Raw genomic sequence first — 18,347 nt, forward strand, 5'->3', positions numbered from 1 at the left:
GAAACCTGGGGACCCCAACGTTCACATCAGGTTGAAATGGCCCTGAGCCTTCAGTCAGCAGTTTCCCACGAAGCACTCCAAATAGTTCAGTTTTGTGTCTGGAACATAAGTCACTGGGCAGGGCAGGGGGGTATGAGGAGCAGGTTGTGGGACCGTGTTTGGGAAGCAGTAGCCTTTACGTTCACCTAGTACTTCTTTTTTTCTTCCATTTTCCTGAAAGTCAAAGCACTTAAACACACCTAGTCTCTAAGAAAGGTAAGTATTCCCTCTAAACTTGCAATAAATTGAGTAACCTGTGAATAGCTTCCCATCTGGAAAATTTTTTTGGTCATTCTTTCTGTAGGTTCAGTCATCTTTCTGATACACGCAGTGGGCCTTATGGAGTTTGTCCATTGCGGTTCGGATACAGTGCTTTCACTTGCTCATATTTTTATGTATCTTACCAATTTGTGTGCAGTTTTGGGGGTGCTCAAACTGTAATATGTACTTTCTGTTACATCAGAAGAGGACACTAGGAAAAAATGAAAAAGGCATGTATCTGCAAAACTGTTTCATTGATCCTTCTTTGACATGCAACACCCAGCAATCCACTGATGGTGGTAGTGATTCCCTGGAAAGGAAAAGGCTTCACACTTTTTTGATTCTTGACAAGATATTTTAGACTTTCTAGGCTGGGGAGGGAAAGAAGAGACCATGTGTTTACATTGATTTATTTGCTCATTCAGCCATGCATTCATCTATTTGACATATACTGAGCTCTTAGAACACGGAGAAAAACCAAAAATTCCTGTCTTCAGCTCATTTCGAGGCAGATAAATACTTAGGTCAGCTATGTAGTGCAGTGGTAAGTAACATGGGGGAATGGGATGAGAGAAGGAAATAGCAAGTAGGAAGGAGGGGTTCATGGTTAATTTGAAGTTCAGTGCCCTGAGAAGGCCTGAACATTCAATGTTAGAAAAGCTAACATTGAAGGAAAGACGGGACAGATAAAAGTTCTGTTCCTCCAGCTGTGTGGGGATGAGTGCTCCAGGCCAGGGCGCAGCATGGGCAAACATCTTGAGACAAAAGCGGAGTTAGGAGTGTCGAGGGGGACCAGCAGAGGGGGACCAGCAGATGGCGTAATGGTCACGTCGCTGGACTCCCACGTAGTCCACTGCAATTTGAGTCCCAGACCCAGTGGCTTAAAACTCACGCCAGCCGCCTGTGCCCAAGATCCTGGGAGGAGAATGGACGAGAAGGGATTGTGGTGTGGCCATTCCCTCTTGGGGACGATTTCTCACTTTTTGTCTCTCCAGAGAGTGTGGGTGCCCCATAGCAAAAATCTCTTAAAAAAAAGGAGTGCTTAGCTATGCTTTGGTATAGGCTAGGAAAAGCGTGAGGTCAGCATAAGGCAGGGGTGAGAGGGAGGCTGGTAGGCAATGTATACCTACCTGTCTCCTTGGTACTAGGAAGACAGATTATGCCCTTTCCTGGAATCTTTTTCCTTCTCTCTTGTGACTCTTAGAAAGGAAGTCAGATTTCTCATCAGATTTGGCCAGCATCCCCAGCCCCCTTGCCCTATACATGACCCTCCTCTTCATCTCCAGTTTGGAAAAAAAAATTCAGGATGCTTATATATATTTTAGAAAATTGTATTTCCTGGGCATTAGAAAAATTATCTCTCTTTTTCTTTTTTTTTTTGAGAGGTTTTTGCTTTAGGGCGCGTGTGCTTGCCAGACAGAGACAGACAGAGAGACAGAAAGCGAGAAATCACCCCCCAGGGGGAATAGCCATGCCACAATCCCTTCTCCATTCTCCTCTCGGGATCTTGGGCATGCATGCACATGTGCCCGGCGTGAGTTTAAGCCACTGGGTCTGGGACTTGAACCGTGGTCAGCTACATGGGAGTCCAGCGACATAGCCATTATGCTAATTGCTGGTCCCAGAAAAAATGATCTTTTTTTTTTTTTTCTTTTTTGAGAGATTTTCGCTATAGGGCGCGTGCGCTCGCCAGACAGAGAGACATAGAGACAGAAAGTGAGAAATCACCCCCCAGGGGGCATGGTCATGCCGCAATCCCTTCTCCTCCATTTTCCTCTCGGGATCTTGGGCACGCATGCACACACGCCCGGCGTGACTTTTAAGCCACTGGGTCCGGGACGCGAACCGTGGTCAACTACGTGGGAGTCCAGCGACATAGCCATTACGATAACTGCTGGTTCCCAAAATTATCTTTCTTAAAACTAGAAGTTGGCCCAGCTGCTGGGAAGTAGCAGGAACCAAAGTGTGCTACACAGCTGGAAAGCATAAGGCTGGCTGCAGGTTTGGATCTCCATCTGGGCTTGAAAATGCACATGGGCACAAAGGCACCCAGGACCCCGAGGAGCCAGAGGGCTAAGGCCAGGGGTCACAACAGGACCAGACCTGGTTGAGGGTGCTGCCTGCTCTCGCATTTGTATGCTCATGAGTGCATGTATCTAGCCTACCAAAAAGAAAACAATTGCCAAAAAAAAAATGTGATTGATGCTAGCTGCCTGAAAGCATTTCCCAAAAAGTCATGGCATTTGAAGAAGGTGATCTTAGGAAATTTCAGAGTATCTGAAAATATGGGAAAATGAGGAATATCTTTTCAGGTTTAGACACAGATGATTAAGGAATATATTCTGGGAAAAGGTGGAATGAGTGTACGAGGGAGAAGAGCGTGCTCCCCAGTGGGGTGTGGTCCTTCTGCTCTTCCTTCTCCATTTCTTCATCCTGTGGGGGGGATTTGGGACATGTATGCACACACATCCTGTGTATTTTTCAAGTGGCTGGGGCCAGGATTCAAACCACTTTGTCATCCATGTGGGATCTAGCTCCCTTAACCACTAGGCAACAGCCTGGTTATTTTTCCACTGAATGCTGGAGGGTGCATGAGCTCATACATTGGGTGTGTGAGAGAGGGACAGTGAGGGTGTGAGAAAGCCAGTGAGAATGAGGCCCCCTCCATGGGGCATGGTCATGTTTCACTACTATTTTGTGCTTGTACCTGGTATTTTTCAGGCCTCTGGAGCTGGGATTCGAACAGTGGTCACCTGTATGCAATCAGGCTCTCTCTCCATAGTTCCTAACTGCTATCCTATGTGGTGGGCCCATGGCCTAGTTTTAAATACTTTAGGGACTCTTAAACCAACTTAAGTTTATATGGTATTGCTTATAGCATTTTAATTTTTGAGCTGAGCTTTTTTTCCCCTCCATTTCTGTCTCTCAGACTGTTTTTCTAATATATTTAAACTATTTTTTTTTTTGAGAGGTTTTTTGCTATAGGGCGCGTGCGCTTGCCAGACAGACAGAGAGAGACATAGAGACAGAAAGGGAGAAATCACCCCCCAGAGGGGATGGTCACGCCGCAATCCCTTCTCCATTCTCCTCTCGGGATCTTGAGCATGCACGCACACACGCCCGGCGTGAGTTTTAAGCCACCGGGTCCGGGACGTGAACCGCAGTCGACTACGTGGGAGTCCAGCGACATAGCCATTACGCTAACTGCTGGTTCCCTAAACTGTTTTTTTTTTTAAATTAAAATTTTCTGGGACCAGCAGTTGGCGTAATGGCTCTGTTGCTGGACTCCCAGGTAGTTGACTGTGGTTCGAATCCCAGACCTGGTGTTTTAAACTCATGCTGGGCATGTGTGCTCAGGACCCCAAGAGGAGAATGGAGGAGAACGGATTGCGATGTGGCCCTTCCCCCTGGGGGGTGATTTCTCGCTTTCTGTCTCTGTCTTTCTGGCAAGAGCAAGTGTCCTATAGCAAAAGCCCCCCCCCCCCAAAAAAAAAAATAAAAGAGGAAAAATTTCTGATTTTCTTACAGTTTATTTTCATATGCTTTTCTGAGTATGTGTGTGCTCACATATGTGTTCACGTGTGTGTGTGGTAGTCCATTAGACAAAGTCTCCCTCTGTCTCACTCTCTTGCCTCAGCCTCCTTACTGGCTGGGACCGCAGGCCTGTGGCACCAGGCCTGGCTCATTCAGACTGGATTTTGCTTCATTTCCCACGCTGGCCAAGCGCTCTCAATCCTTCTGCCTTAGCTTCTGAATAGCTGGGCTGTAAGCTGGCTGAGAGCTCTTAATTCCCCCGTCTCAGCCTCCTGGGTAGTGGGACTGTAGGCACATGCCACTGTACTTGGCTTTTTAGGGCGATCTTTGAGTCAAGTCTGGCTCTCACATGGCCTCAGCCTGCCCAGCAGCAGTATCCAGCATACACTGCCATGGCCGGGCCAGTATTCTTATTCTGAGCTTTCATAGATGTCTTCTGGCAGTTTGGTTCACCTGAGGTATCTCATTTTGATCTTGAAATGCTTTTGCTCATGAGTTGCATATATGAAAAATATTTGCCTCAAAATCATGACACAATAAAAGTGACAAGGTCAGGAGGTGAATGGAACTCCTTGGCTGAAAGGAGGCAGTGCAGGGTGTGATTAGGTAGTGTTTTAACCAGTTGCCTTTCTTCTCTGTTCATTTGTTTAATTTTTGAAATGACAGTCCCAAATTATAATGTCTTTGAAGTTGTATCAGCTCATTTGTTTTTAAGACTGCATTTTAATACTCCACACATCTCTTTTTGCTGACTTTCATATTAGAAGATGACACTGTCAACAGTGATTGTTATCTGAGTGAAAACCGTTTGGGGTGTAAAATTCATCACCGTCCCTTTTTTTCCCCCCCAGGTTTTTGCTATAGGGCGTGTATGCGCTGGAAAGAGACAGAGGGGACGTAAGAAATCCCTCAGAAGGGATGGCCATATTTCAGTCCCCTCTATTCTTCTCTTGGGATTTTGGGCATGCACACACATGCGCCTGGCGTGAATTTCAAGTTGTCGAGTTTGGGACTTGAACTATCGTTGGCCATGTGGGAGTCCAGTGCCTTAACCACCACGCTACCTGCTGATCTGCTGGTTCTACCACTGTTCCTTTTACCCTTATCCTTTTAAATGATCTTTGATGTGTTCTTTTTAAAAAATTTGTGTGTGTTTGTTTTTGGTTTGGTATATATTCTATGTGCTCATGAGATAGAGAGAGAAAGAGAAGTCACTCCCGAGATTGGGGGATGAACGTGCTGCAGAACCTTGTCCTCCAGTCTCTTGGGATTTGGGGCACATATATACATGTGCCCCGTGTGATCTTTCAGATAACAGGTCGAAGACTATGGTGTAATTGGCCATGTGGGTTCCAGTGCCCTAACCTCCACGCCCTCTGCTGGCCTGATTGGTGCTATTTTCAAATGCTGACTTGGTTTGCAATTCTTCCTTAGCCCCTGCTGGTTAAATTTCCGTACTTTCTGTTTTGTTTTCTTTCTTTTTCTTTTTTTTTTTTTTTTTTTTTTTTTTTTTTTTTTTTTGAGAAGTTTTTGCTATAGGGCTTGTGCGCTCGCCAGCTAGACAGACAGAGACATAGAGACAGAAAGCGAGAAATCACCCCCCAGGGGGGATTGTCACGCCACAATCCCTTCTCCTCCATTTTCCTCTCGGGATCTTGGGCACGCACGCACACGCGCCCGGCATGAGTTTTAAGCCACCGGGTCCAGGACGCGAACCATGGTCGACTATGTGGGAGTCCAGCGACATAGCCATTATGCTAACTTCTGGTCCCTGTTTAGTTTTATTTCTTACAGATTACAGTGGGACCAGTCTCACTAGGTTGCATCTACAGTCTGTGTAGGTGTTAATCCTGGTATCTTAGAGGCAAGTTAAATGTCTGTTTTACTTTGGGCCCAGTAGATGATGTAATGATTATGTTGCTGGACTCCCACATAGTTCAATGTGGTTTGAATCCCAGACCTGGAAGTTTGAAACTCATGCTGGTGCATGTGTGTGCATGCCCAGAATCCTGAGAGGAGAATGGGGGAGGAGGAATTGTGGCATGGCCATCCCTCCTGCGGGTGATTTCTTGCTTTCTGTCTCTCTGTGTGTCTCTATCTCTATGGTGATTGCACACACCCTATACCAAAAATCTTTCTCCAACAAAAAAAATATCCATTTTATTTCAACAGTTTGAATTGCCTTAACATTCTTTGGTCATTGTAAAAGTCTGAACCTGCTCCCACTAGGGTTTTATGGTAATGAAGCTTTAGGGTTTCCATTACCTCTCTTTATAAGGAGGTTTAATTTTCATGAGTAATTTTGATTTTATATATAGTTAGATTCTCAGTATTTTTAAAATTTGCTACAGGGCGTGTGTGCTTGTTAGGGGAGAGAGAACGTGAGAGCATCGCCTTGCAGGGGATGGCAATACCACAATCCCTTCTCCATTTTCCTCTTGGGATTGTGGGCTGGTATGCCCACACACCTTGCATGTTTTTCAAGCTGCCAGGGCTGGGACTTGAACCTCATAGCTATGTGGCATCTAGCTGCTGTAACCACACCACCACTGGTTGGTCCTTTTTTTCTTTTTCTTTTTTTTTAGTTGTCAGAGGGTGAGCACACTTGCTAGTAAGAGAGAGTGGGAGAAGGCATCTTCCCCCCCGAGGGTTGTGATCATACCATAATCTTTTTTTCTCCCGTCTCTCCATCCAGACGATATTTTGGACATGCATGCACCTGCTATGTTTCGAGTTGCTGGGACTGGAATTCAGACTGGTTAACCATGTAGGATTTGGCTTAACCACTGGGCTACGGGCCAGCACAGAATCCCAGTATTCTTTTTTTTTTTTTTGAGAGGTTTTTGCTATAGGGCGCTTGCGCTCGCCAGACAGACAGAGAGAGACATAGAGACAGAAAGCGAGAAATCACCCCCCAGGGGGGATGGTCACGCCGCAATCCCTTCTCCATTCTCCTCTCGGGATCTTGGGCACGCACGCACACGCGCCCGGCGTGAGTTTTAAGCCACTGGGTCCGGGACACGAACCGCGGTCGACTATGTGGGAGTCCAGCAACATAGCCATTACGCTAACTGCTGGTTCCCAATCCCAGTATTCTTTTTTTTTTTTTTCGGGAGAGATTTTCACTGTAGGGCACGTGCGCTCGCCAGACAGACAGAGAGAGACATAGAGACAGAAAGCGAGAAATCACCCCCCAGGGGGGATGGTCACGCCGCAATCCCTTCTCCTCCATTCTCCTCTCGGGATCTTGGGCACGCACGCACACGTGCCCGGCGTGAGTTTTAAGCCACCGGGTCCGGGACACGAACCGTGGTCGACTACATGGGAGTCCAGCGACATAACCATTACGCTAACTGCTGGTTCCCCCAATCCCAGTATTCTTGACCAAATTTTGTTTTTCCATTTCGTTGTGCTCTCACATGAATGGGAAATATACTAGATTAGTTATGTAGCAATGTAGAATGATACCTTTGCTAACCTGCCTATCATTTTGTGTGAGATTGAGGGAAAAGAGGAGTACAATTTAGTTTTCCCTGTGTAGCCAAACCTCATTTTATAAAAATATTTCCAGATTATTAACTGATTTCAAGTAATTAAGCAAGAAACAGTATTTTCTTGTTAACTACACAGTTTCATTAATTTGGACTTAATTTGGACTTACAGTAGGAGACACTTTGGAGCTTATTCTCTTGAGTTAGGCCCATAGAACAATTTGTTTTATCTGTTTTTCCCTTCTTTTTCTTCTGCTCTTAAACAAAAGTGGAATGTAGAGGGTGAAGTTAGATGACCTTTTGTGCATTAAAACATGACTGTCTTTTTGCAAAATTAAATCAGACAAAGTGGCTTTCTCAGGTTACTCTTAATAAAGTTGTCACCGTTGATTATTTTTTAAAAGTTTATTTTTCTCAGGACCAGCAGTTGGTGTAATGGCTATGTCACTGGACTCCCATGTAGTCAAACGCGGTTTGATTCCCAGACCCAGTGGCTTAAACTCACGCCGAGCATGCCCAAGATCCCGAGAGGGGAATGGAGGAGAAGGGATTGTGACATGGCCGTCCCCTTTGGGGGGTGATTTCTTGCTTTCTGTCTCTTTCTGTCATTCTGGTGAGCGCATGCGCCCTATAGCAAAAACCTTTCCATAAAAAAATTTTTCTCATAAGAGAGAAAGGGATGGAAAGAGAGCCTCCCCAGTTGGGTCCTTGGGTTACAATCTGCCTCAGCCTTATCTAGTCCAGATCATGGACATGGACGCATGTGCCAAGTGTGTACAGGAGGGCACTGGGACAGTTACCCAGAACCTTCTGTGTGGGTCTCGCGTTCTTGCTGCTCCATTGTCTGGCCTTGGTTTTAATTATTTTTGTGACTTGCTAGTGGCAATGTTTAGAGTGTCATTTAATTTTAGCTAAGAAACCGCTTGAAGCTATTGTATATTATCCCACTTGTTGTTCCTTGAAATATCACCGTCCTGTGGGTCTTTAAGAAAGTGTCTCATCGGAAGCAGATTGTGATTTTGCAATTGAAATCACACCTGGAGCTTTGCTTCTTGGACATTCTGGCAGTGGTCATATTTCTGGGGGCTCAGTGATTATTTCCACAGGAGGCATAGTGCTGTAATGCCGGCTGTCCTTTTTTTTTTAAAAATCAGATAGGTTTTAAAAGTTAATACCAATCCCTATAATGTGATTTTGAATAAAAACTCAGTCACTTCTCTGGGACTTTATAATGGTATTCATTTGTCAGTTCCATCAGAATCACTTGGTATTTTTGTTAAAAAAATTTTTTTGAACATTACCGTAGAGCTGGTGAGACTCTAGATGTTGGGGAATTTAGTTAATAAACATACCAGGTGAGTCTAATATTTTCACTAAGTGTGGAAACCACTTCCTGTACAGTATATTCATAATGAAAAACTATGCTTTGAAAGTTTCCTAAGAGATTGTTGGATAATTTTTATTAATACTTTTGTTATTTACAGTGTTAAAAGGACCTGAACAAAGTCTGCTCTAACCTCCTGCTGTGAACCAGCAGAACTTACAAACAGGTAAGTGTGGGAGGGACGTACAAAGCTCAGGATTTATTCTAATGGGTGATTTTTGCTTTTAGGTTTTAGTTATTTTTGTCCTATCCTTTCTTCTGAGCTTATGGATAGTGAGTAGAAACGTCTCTGGTGCCTCTCAGAGTCTTTATAAGACTAAGATACCCTTTATGCATTGATCCTGGTGTAAGGTTGGATTTTAAACTGTTCTAATGATCATAAAAAAAAAGAGAAGAGGAATGGTTTGGGGAGGGTGGGGGTGCTGAGGTACCTTGATGAGCCCACGAGCATTGGGTTCATGAGAGACAGGAAGCAGAGACTGGAAGCACTCAGGAGCCATGGCGGACTACGTGGCACTTTTCTCCCAGCTGGCAAAGCAGTGTCTTTTCCTGTCTCTCTTAGTCCTGTTTTTGATATCTTTCTGCTGTCTGGCCTTTTCTCCTTTAACAAACACATGGAGGAATATGGCCACTTTATTCCTGGAGCCATGTAAAACTCGAACTCTGATACCACTGGCCAACTGATTATTGGTGGTGTCCAAATTACAGATTCCTGGGAGGGGAAATTTGATTGGTTGAGCTTGGTTTAGTTTTCTATCATTGGTCTGATTAGTTATGACCTTGGGATTAAGGATCTTGAAGGGCAACCTACCCGTGAAAGTGGGGGTGGGTGTCAAAAAGGTAGAATGGTGGCTCTTCTAGGCAGACTACTACAGAAACTTTAGATATTTTTTCTTTCCTAGCATCTGAAAAAATTTCCTGTGTGTAGCTCTGGAGTTTGAATTTATGTGTCCTGGAGTATTAATATATATGCATGTTTTTTGTTGAATGAAGCTCAGGGCTCATCAAGAATCCTTGTTGGAACTAAGTGTAGTTTTTATTTTTTAAAAAAACTTGCTAAAGGGTGCATGTGCTCATAGCAGGGTGAGGGGGAGAAGGAGAGAGGAGAGGGAGAGAGTGAATGGGGGGAAAGAGAGGGGACGCAAGTGGAAAAGAGAAGAGAGAGGTGGAAAGCACCCCTATGTAGAATGGTCATGCTGCATTCCTTTCTCCTCCATCTCTTCCCTCTTCTGGGGTTTTGGGCACGCACATACACATGCCTAGTGTGTTTCTCTCAAGCTGCCAGGTTCAAGACTTGAACCACGAGGTCGGCCGTATTACATCAGACTACCTAAACCACTGCCACAGGCTGGCCCCTAGTTTAGTTAATTTATGAACAAAAGTTCTTGATTGGAGGTTTCAGAAGAGTGCTTGGGATAAAGGTTTAAAAAACGAACATACTTGCATGAAAGGCTTATTTCTGAAAAAATTTCATTGATTATTTTTTCATTGATTTTTTTTTTCATAAATTTTAGCCTTTTATAGTATTAAGCAACACTTGAATATTAGGTATTTGTGTATGTAGAATTAAAACATTGGTGTTTCATAGGTTCTGTGTTCACAGTATTAGAATGAGTGGCAGTACAGACCTTTACTGTTGGGAAAGAATCGTGAGATAGTATAAAGTTTTGAAAAAAATGTTTATGTGTTCTAGAATTATTAGGTAATACTGAGGTAGTTTTTTTACATGCAGTGTTTTGAAGTCCCATTCAATTTTATTTGTACCCGATAGATGTATTTGGTGACATCTAAGAAATTTTTTATTACTTAAATTTTGTTATATTAGTATACCTAGATTTTTAATGCAAAATCTAGGAATTAATAATAAGAATGATAATATGATATAGAGTGGTAAATCTAATGATAGGCCACAGATGTGACTTACGATATTTTTTTGAGTCAACTTTTTTTTTAGCAGCTTGAATTGAATTCATTTTTAAGGGAGAAGAGGCCTTTTTTGTTCTACCTTTTCTTAAGTCTGGATGTTGATTTAAGACATATTCAGGGCCTTGTGAGATTTTAAAAGCTTTCTGCGGAAACCAGCAGTTAGCGTAATGACTATGTCGCTGGACTCTCACGTAGTCGACCGTGGTTCGCGTCCCGGACCCAGTGGCTTAAAACTCACGCCGGGCGCGTGTGTGTGCGTGCCCAAGATCCCGAGAGGAGAATGGAGGGGAAGGGATTGCAGCGTGGCCATCCCCTCTGGGTGGGTATTATCTCACTTTCTCCTCCACAACACCCTCCTGCCCTGTGAGTGTGCACACCCCATAGCAAACTAACAAAACCCTCAAAATAGGGACCAGCAGATGGCGTAGCGGTTATGTTGTTCGACTCCCTCATGGCCAATTGTGCTTTGAGTCCCAGACTCTGTGACTTGAAACTCATGCTGGGCTTGTGTGCATGTGTGCCCCAAAATCCTGGGAGGAGAATGATGGAAAAGGGATAGGGGCATGGCCATCCCCCCTGGGGGTGATTTCTTACTTTCCCTTTGTCTTCAGAGAGCACACACGTTGTACACCAAAAAACAAAACCAAACAACAACAACAACCAAAAACCCTCTTAGGAAAAAACCCCAAAACAAATGAACTAGCAGTGTTTATGATACTGACATCTTTCTTTGAAAAAATTTTGCTAATTTTATTACCCTTTAACCAAAAGGAGGAATAAAAATGTTTATTTAACATGTAGAAGTGGGGAGGGTATTAAGTAATACCCTTACCTCTTCTAATGAGTTTTTGGCCAGGACGTTCTTTGGGAACAGCTCTCCTTTTGTTCAAGTTTGTCTTGGTCTTGGAGAAAGTCTTGAGATCCTTCTTCTCTTCAGTGTTAGTCCTTTGGTTGTAGAGACTGACAAGGAATTGACAGAAATATTGTCTTAGTACTTTCTATTTGTGAAGTCCTGGCTAGGGCCTTGAAGATGTGGCTACATTCAGGGATTCTCATGGTCAGTTTCTTGGGAATTGATGTGGTGCTGTCCAAATCGTGGCCAGGCGTACTTTGTATATGACCGGATGGGAAGCCATTTTGCAAGATCAGTGAGTCAGAGAGCTTTAATTTGCGTTCTGGAATCTGATACTCCTCTTTAGCCTTTCATGCCACTTCCGTGAAGGTTCCTGTAGTGTGTGATGAGAACATAAACTCTTCCCTAGAAGGGGGCTTACCATATTGCTTAATTAGTGATGTAAAGGAGTGGGAGTTTGAGGACAGTGGAATCAAATGAGAGATTGGGAAAAGGAGGAAAGTAAATGACTCCACCAAGTGAATTTCTCTGAAAATAACAAGGAAATGGTTAAAACAAAAGGTAACCAACTCAAGTGTTGAGCACCATATCAAAATATAGTGAAAAGCTTGTGGACTTTTGTGCGAAGAGATGTGGGTTTAATTTTCCATTACTCACTGCCTATAACTGTAGACAGGCAAAGCTCTTGGAGCGTTGCTTTCCTTACCAGTAAAGTGCAGCCCATGGTTGTGGGAATTAAACATCTGAAATCCCCAATTCAGTGCCCAGCATACAGTAGTGAGTAGGCCCTCAGTGAGTGGTAACTTTTGTGGTTGTTATTACTATGTAAATATGTCTATATTGATTGTGAAAATGAAAAGCTTATTTACTTTTATCACTGGTAAGAGAGTCAGGGAGACAGAGAGATTCTAACACCTCAGAGTTTTTTCATTAAAGGATTATTTATTTATTTTTAAAATTTGCTATAGTGTGTATGCACTCACCAGAGAGAGGAGCAAGAGAGAGAAAGAGAAAGAGCGAACGAGCTGCCTGGTCTGGGACTCAGACTGTGGTCGACCATGTGGGAGTCCAGCATCTCAATCACCATACCACCTGCTGGCTCCTGAACAAGAGTTTTGATGTTACAGTGCGCTTCTAGCTCCACTCAACCTTGGACCATGGGTATACCTGTACCTGTCTTGCTCGGGAACATTTCTGGATATGAACTTTCCCATGTGGGTCAGCTTTGCAGAACATGATGTTTTACCACTGCACTGCTGTCCCATTTGTGTAAGTTTTAAATAGACATGTCAGTGGGTTTTGTTTGCAGGTCTTTTTGTCTTTAAATTAAAAAAAAAAAATCTTGGACCAGCAGTGGGCGTAATGGCTATGTCAATGGACTCCCATGTAGTTGACCACGGTTTGTGTCCTGGACCCTGTGGTTTAATCTTACACTGGGCGCGAGTGCGTGTGTGCCCAAGATCCCGAGAGGAGAAGGGATTGTGGCGTGGACATCTCCCATGGGGGATTTCTCACTTTCTGTCTCACTGTCTGTCTCTGCCTTTCTGGCGAGTGCATGCACCCTGTAGCAAAAACCTCTCAAAAAAGAATCCAACAAATATTTGAATGGTTATATCATGTCAGATGTTGAGCTAATGCAAAAGACATACTGCCTGTCTTCATGGGGCTTACAGCCTAGTGGGAGAGGCAGTCAAACAATGGTAGAAGTAAATTTCAAAATGTGAGAAGTCTTTCTGTTCTTGCAAAAGATAGATTTAAAACCCTGGGTACCTTTTTTTTGAGATTTTTTTTTTGCTATAGGGCATGTGCACTAGCTAGAAAGACAGAGAGAAACAGAGACACAGAAAGCGAGAAATCACCCCCCCACCCCTAGGTCCGGGACTCTAATTGTGGTCTACTACATGAGAGTCCAGTGATGTAGCCATTAGGCCTTCTGCTGGTTCCATAAAACCCTAGGTACTTTTTAAAATTTTATTTATTATTTATTTATTTATTTGGAGAGGTTTTTGCTATAGGGCGCATGCGCTTGTCAGAAAGAGACATACAGAAAGCGAGAAATCACCCCCAGGGGGTTGTACATGCCGCAGTCCCTTCTCCATCCTTCTCTCGGGATCTTGGGCATGCACGTACACGCTCTTGTCGTGAGTTTAAGCCACCAGGTCCTGGACTCGATCCGCGGTCAACTACATGGGAGTCCAGTGACATAGCCATTATGCCAACTGCTGGTCCCAACCTTAGGTACTTTTGAACAAGTGTCACATTTCGGATCTTGGTGTTCTTGTCACAGATATTTTATGCCCCTTTGTAGGCTTAGTTGTATATGCGTTCTTGTTTTAAGCTTATTTATGTGTTTATCATTTTTTCCCTCTTTCTCTGAGGTAGGTAGTTTCAACTTTTGGAACTTGGGATCCCTTTACCCTGTTTTTTTTTTAAATTGAAAAGGTTTCTGGATAGGGTAGCAGCTGCCGGAGAGAGAGAGAGAGAGAGACAGTGAGAGAGGAAGTGAGAAAGCACCTCCTTGAGGGGGTAGCTATGTCACAGTTCCTTCTTTATTCACCTTCTGAGATGTTGGACATACATGCACAAGCACCTGGAGTGATTTTCAAGCTTCCAGATCTGGGACGTAAACCATGGTCTGCCATGTGGTAGTCAGCATCTTAACCACTGCTGCTGGCCCCCTTTTCTGGTAACTTTAAAAGCCAGGATGGTAACGTGGCTTCCTGGAGGACGTTTTTTGGTGAGATTGAACTAAACAGCTGTGAGTCAGGAACAAGATCAGGCTGGCTAGCGTTCCGTGCCACCTGCCACCATGTCTTCTCCCAAAAACCCCCCTAGGGGAGCAGCAGTTAGTGTAATGGCTATGTCGTTGGACTCCCATGTAGTCTACTGCGGTTCACCTCCTGGACCCGGTGGCTTAAACCTCACGCCGGGTGCATGTGAGTGCATCCCCAAGATCCCGAGAGGAGAACGGAGGAGAAGGGATGGTGGCGTGGCCATCCCCCCTGGGGGGTGATTTCTCGCTTTCTGTCTCTCTGTCTCTCGTTGTCTGGCGAGCGCAAGCCCCCTATAGCAAAAACTTCTCCAAAAAAAAAAAGAAAAAAAGAAACCAGAAAAGCCCCCTTTACTCTCTTAAAAGTTAAAAAAAAAAGTTTAAAAAGGTAAAAAACCCAAAGAGATTTTGATGGTTTAGTCATACCTATTTGTATTAATAGTTGAGAAATTAAAAAGAAATATTTAAATGGGGTAGCAGATGGTGTGGTGGTTAAGGTCTAGACTCCCACATGGTTGAGTGCAGCTTGAGTCCCAGACCTGGCAGCTTGAAACTCACACTGACTACGCATGCATATGTGCCCAAAATCCTGATTGGAGAATCGAAGAGATGGGACTGTGGTATGGCCATACCCCCTGGGGCGTGATTTCTTACTTTCTCTCTTATTTCCTCTCTTTCTGTCTCCTGGTGAGTGTATGTGCCCTATCACAAAACTTAAAATTAGAAAAATTATTATTATTGTATTTTTTGGAGAGGTTTTCGCTATAGGGCGCGTGTGCTCGCCACACAGACAGAGAGAGACATAGAGACAGAAAGTGAGAAGTCACCCCCCAGGGGGGATGGCTACGCCACAATCCCTTCTCCTCCATTCTCCTCTCGGGATCTTGGGCACTCATGCACTTGTGCCCGGTGTGAGTTTAAGCCACCGGATCCGGGATGCGAACCGCGGTCGACTACGTGGGAGTCCAGCAACATAGCCATTCTGCTAACTGCTGGCCCCAGAAAAATTATTTAAAAATAACTAAATTCATTATTGTATATGAACATAATTTTTTTTTTTTTGGGGGGGGGAGAGGTTTTTGCTATATGGCGCGCACACACGTGCTTGGCGTGAGTTTTAAGCTACTGGGTCCGGGACTCGAACCGCGGTCGACTACGTGAGAGTCCAGCAACATAGCCATTACGCTAACTGCTGGTCCCTCACAAGTAAGTTTTTTTTTTTTTTTTTAATAGAGGTTTTTGCCTTTGTATGTGCACTCACAGGGCTGGGGGGGCGGGGACAGACAGATAGTGAGAAGTGAGAAATCACTCCCCAGGGGGTATGGCCACACTGCAGTCCCTTCTCCTCCGTTCTCCTGGGATCCTGGGCATGCATGCACACGTGCCCAACCTGAGTTTCAAACCGCTGGACCTGGGACTTGATATGGTTGACCATGTTGAAGTCCAGCAATGTGACTCTTATGCCATCTGCTGGCCCGTTGTCAAATAATTTTAAGGTTACTTAAACAATATGAAAGCTGAATGATATCATTGAATATCACCTATCAGGGGATCCTTTAAGTATTGAAAAACCATTAAATTTGTGGTAGTCAATAGAAATTTTCCAAAATACTGAGTTTTGCAAGAAAGCTGAAATTTTTTAATTGGCAACAAGCACTTTCAATGGTTTTTCTTTCTTTTTTCTTTTCTTTTTTTTTTTAAAGGTTTTGCCATAGGGTGGGTGCGCTTGCCAGAGAGAGACAGGAGGGGAAATGAGAAGCCACTCCCCAGGGGGCATGGCCATGCTGCAGTCATTTGTCTTCCATTCTCATTTCAGAAGTTTGGGCACACATGCACACTTGCCCAGCATGATTTTTTTTTTTTTTTTCCCCAAGCCACCACATTCGGGACTCGAAACTGTGGTTGGCCAAGTGGGTGTCCAGTGCCTTAACTACCACACCACCTGCTGGCCCTCATTTGTTTCTTGAAATGACAATTTTACTTCATTCAATTTAGAAAGAAAGTCTGCTGAATACCTAAGTCTATATAACCTGTATGGTCTTTTCTTCTTTCATGGTAAAATGATATTCATGGTTGAGTTTTCTTTTTTTTTGGGGGGGGGGAGAGGTTTTTTGCTATAGGGCGTGTACACTCGCCAGACAGAGACAGACAGAGAGACAGAAAGTGAGAAGTCACCCCCCCCGGGGGGATGGCCATGCCTCAATCCCTTCTCCTCCATTATCCTCTTGGGATCTTGGGTACGCACGCACACGCGCCCGGCGTGAGTTTTAAGCCACCGGGTCCAGGACGCGAACCACGGTCAACTACATGGGAGTCCAGCGACATAGCCATTACGCTAACTGCTGGTCTCAGCTAGTTGAGTTTTCAACACAGAACAGCTGCATAAATGTCTTTCTTCATGACTTTGTTATGCAGTATAAGTGTTTGATACATTAGATCATTGGGACAGTCATGACATGTTTTTCTTTGTTTTCCTATGTAAAAATGCATCATGACTTTTCCATGACCCAACATCACATAGAGTGTTTTAAAAAACGTGGAGCCAGCAAGTTGCATGGTGGTTAGGGGCACTGGAATCTCACATGGCCGACCATGTTTCAAATCCTGGACCTGGTGACTTGATTTCTCACTTTCCCTCTCTCTTGTTCTCTCTCATTCTGTCCCTCTTTGGTCAAAAAAAAAAAAAGTTAAAAGAAAAACCCCATGTATTCAGGGACCAAGATGAATACAATGAATGGTTTTTACTGCTTTGTAGGGCAGTTTTTTTAAAAAAAGAATTACTTATTTTAATTTGATTTATTCATTCATTTATTTAAATTTGATCAGAGAGAGACACAGAGAGAGAGGGAAAGTGAGAAAGCAAGCCACCAGGTCCAGGTCTAGAACTGTGGTCAGCCATGTGGGAGTGTCCAGTGCCTCAACCACCACTCTACCTGCTGGCCTGTTGGGGCAGTTTTAAGTTTAAGTCCCCCCACTTCTTCCTGCTGTGAGTATGTGGCAGACGGCAGTGAAGAATACATGACTACTGGTACAACCTGGTGCCGTTACCTGGAATGATGCTAAGGCACTAGCAGTTATGTGCATCCCACACCGTCAGTCAAGTGCCACCACAGTGAAGAATAAAAATAGCTGCTTTTCTTTTCTTTGTTAGTTTGCTCTAGGGCCCATGTGCTTTTTGAAGAAAGAGACAGAGTGAGAAATAACTTCCCCAGGGGTTATGGCCACACCTGTCCCTCCTCCTTCATTCTCCTCTTGGATTTCAGGCACTCAGGTACATGCACCTGGAGTATTTTTCAAGCCTCTGGATCTGGTACTTGAACTACACAGTTGCTGTGGAATCCAGCCGCCTTAACCTCCACACACCTGCTGGTCCTGCAATTAATATTTTAATAGGATTATGAAAATAGTTTTGCCATCACAGTTGCCCAGAAACAATTTGAGGGCGATCGACCTTACTTTGTGTACTGATACTTTGAGTAGTGGCGTAATTTTCAGTGTTATATTTATATTGGGTTGTTGGAAAAGTCATGATGCATTTTTACATTGAAAAACAGAAAAACATGTCAGAACTTTTCAGACAACCCAATATATGTTATTTATTTATTTATTTTTAGATTTTTGCTATAAGGTGTGTGCACTTGCTGGATAGACAAAGGCACAAAGTGAGAAATCACCCCTCAGGGAATGCAATCCCTTCTCCATTCTCCTCTTGGGATTTTGGGCACGCATGTATACATACCTAGTGTGGGTTTCAAGCTGCCAGGTCTGGGACTGCAGCTGGGGTCAGTCTTGTGGGAGTCCAGCATCTTAACCACTATGCCCTGCTGGTCTCACGTTGATATTTAAAAATGATTTTTAAAAATTGTTTGAAATTGGGAGCAGCAGTTAATGAAATGGCTATGTTGCTGGACTCCTGTGTAGTTGACTGTGGTTTGAGCCCCGACCCAGAGGCTTAAACTCACACCAGGTGTGTATACGTGCATGCCCAAGATCCCAAGAGGAGACTGGAGGAGAGGGGATTGCTGTGTAGTAATCTCCCCTGTGGGCTGATTTCTTGCTTTCTGTTTCTCCGTCTCCCTCTGTCTTTCT

At 44.1% G+C, this 18,347-nt stretch overlaps 1 protein-coding gene across 1 annotated transcript in view; it reads left to right on the forward strand.

Annotated features, from left to right (window-relative positions):
* Positions 1-234: 234 nt before the first annotated feature.
* The window catches only part of GIGYF2 (GRB10 interacting GYF protein 2), a gene marked incomplete at its 3' end in the record, with an annotated part of 181,145 nt that continues 163,032 nt past the window's right edge, over positions 235-18,347 (forward strand). The window contains 2 exon segments of the mRNA XM_027769362.1: positions 235-255; positions 8,810-8,875.

The sequence above is a fragment of the Tupaia chinensis genome, unplaced genomic scaffold, assembly GCF_000334495.1.
Source record: "Tupaia chinensis unplaced genomic scaffold, TupChi_1.0 Scaffold149383_1, whole genome shotgun sequence".
Lineage (NCBI taxonomy): Eukaryota > Metazoa > Chordata > Mammalia > Scandentia > Tupaiidae > Tupaia > Tupaia belangeri.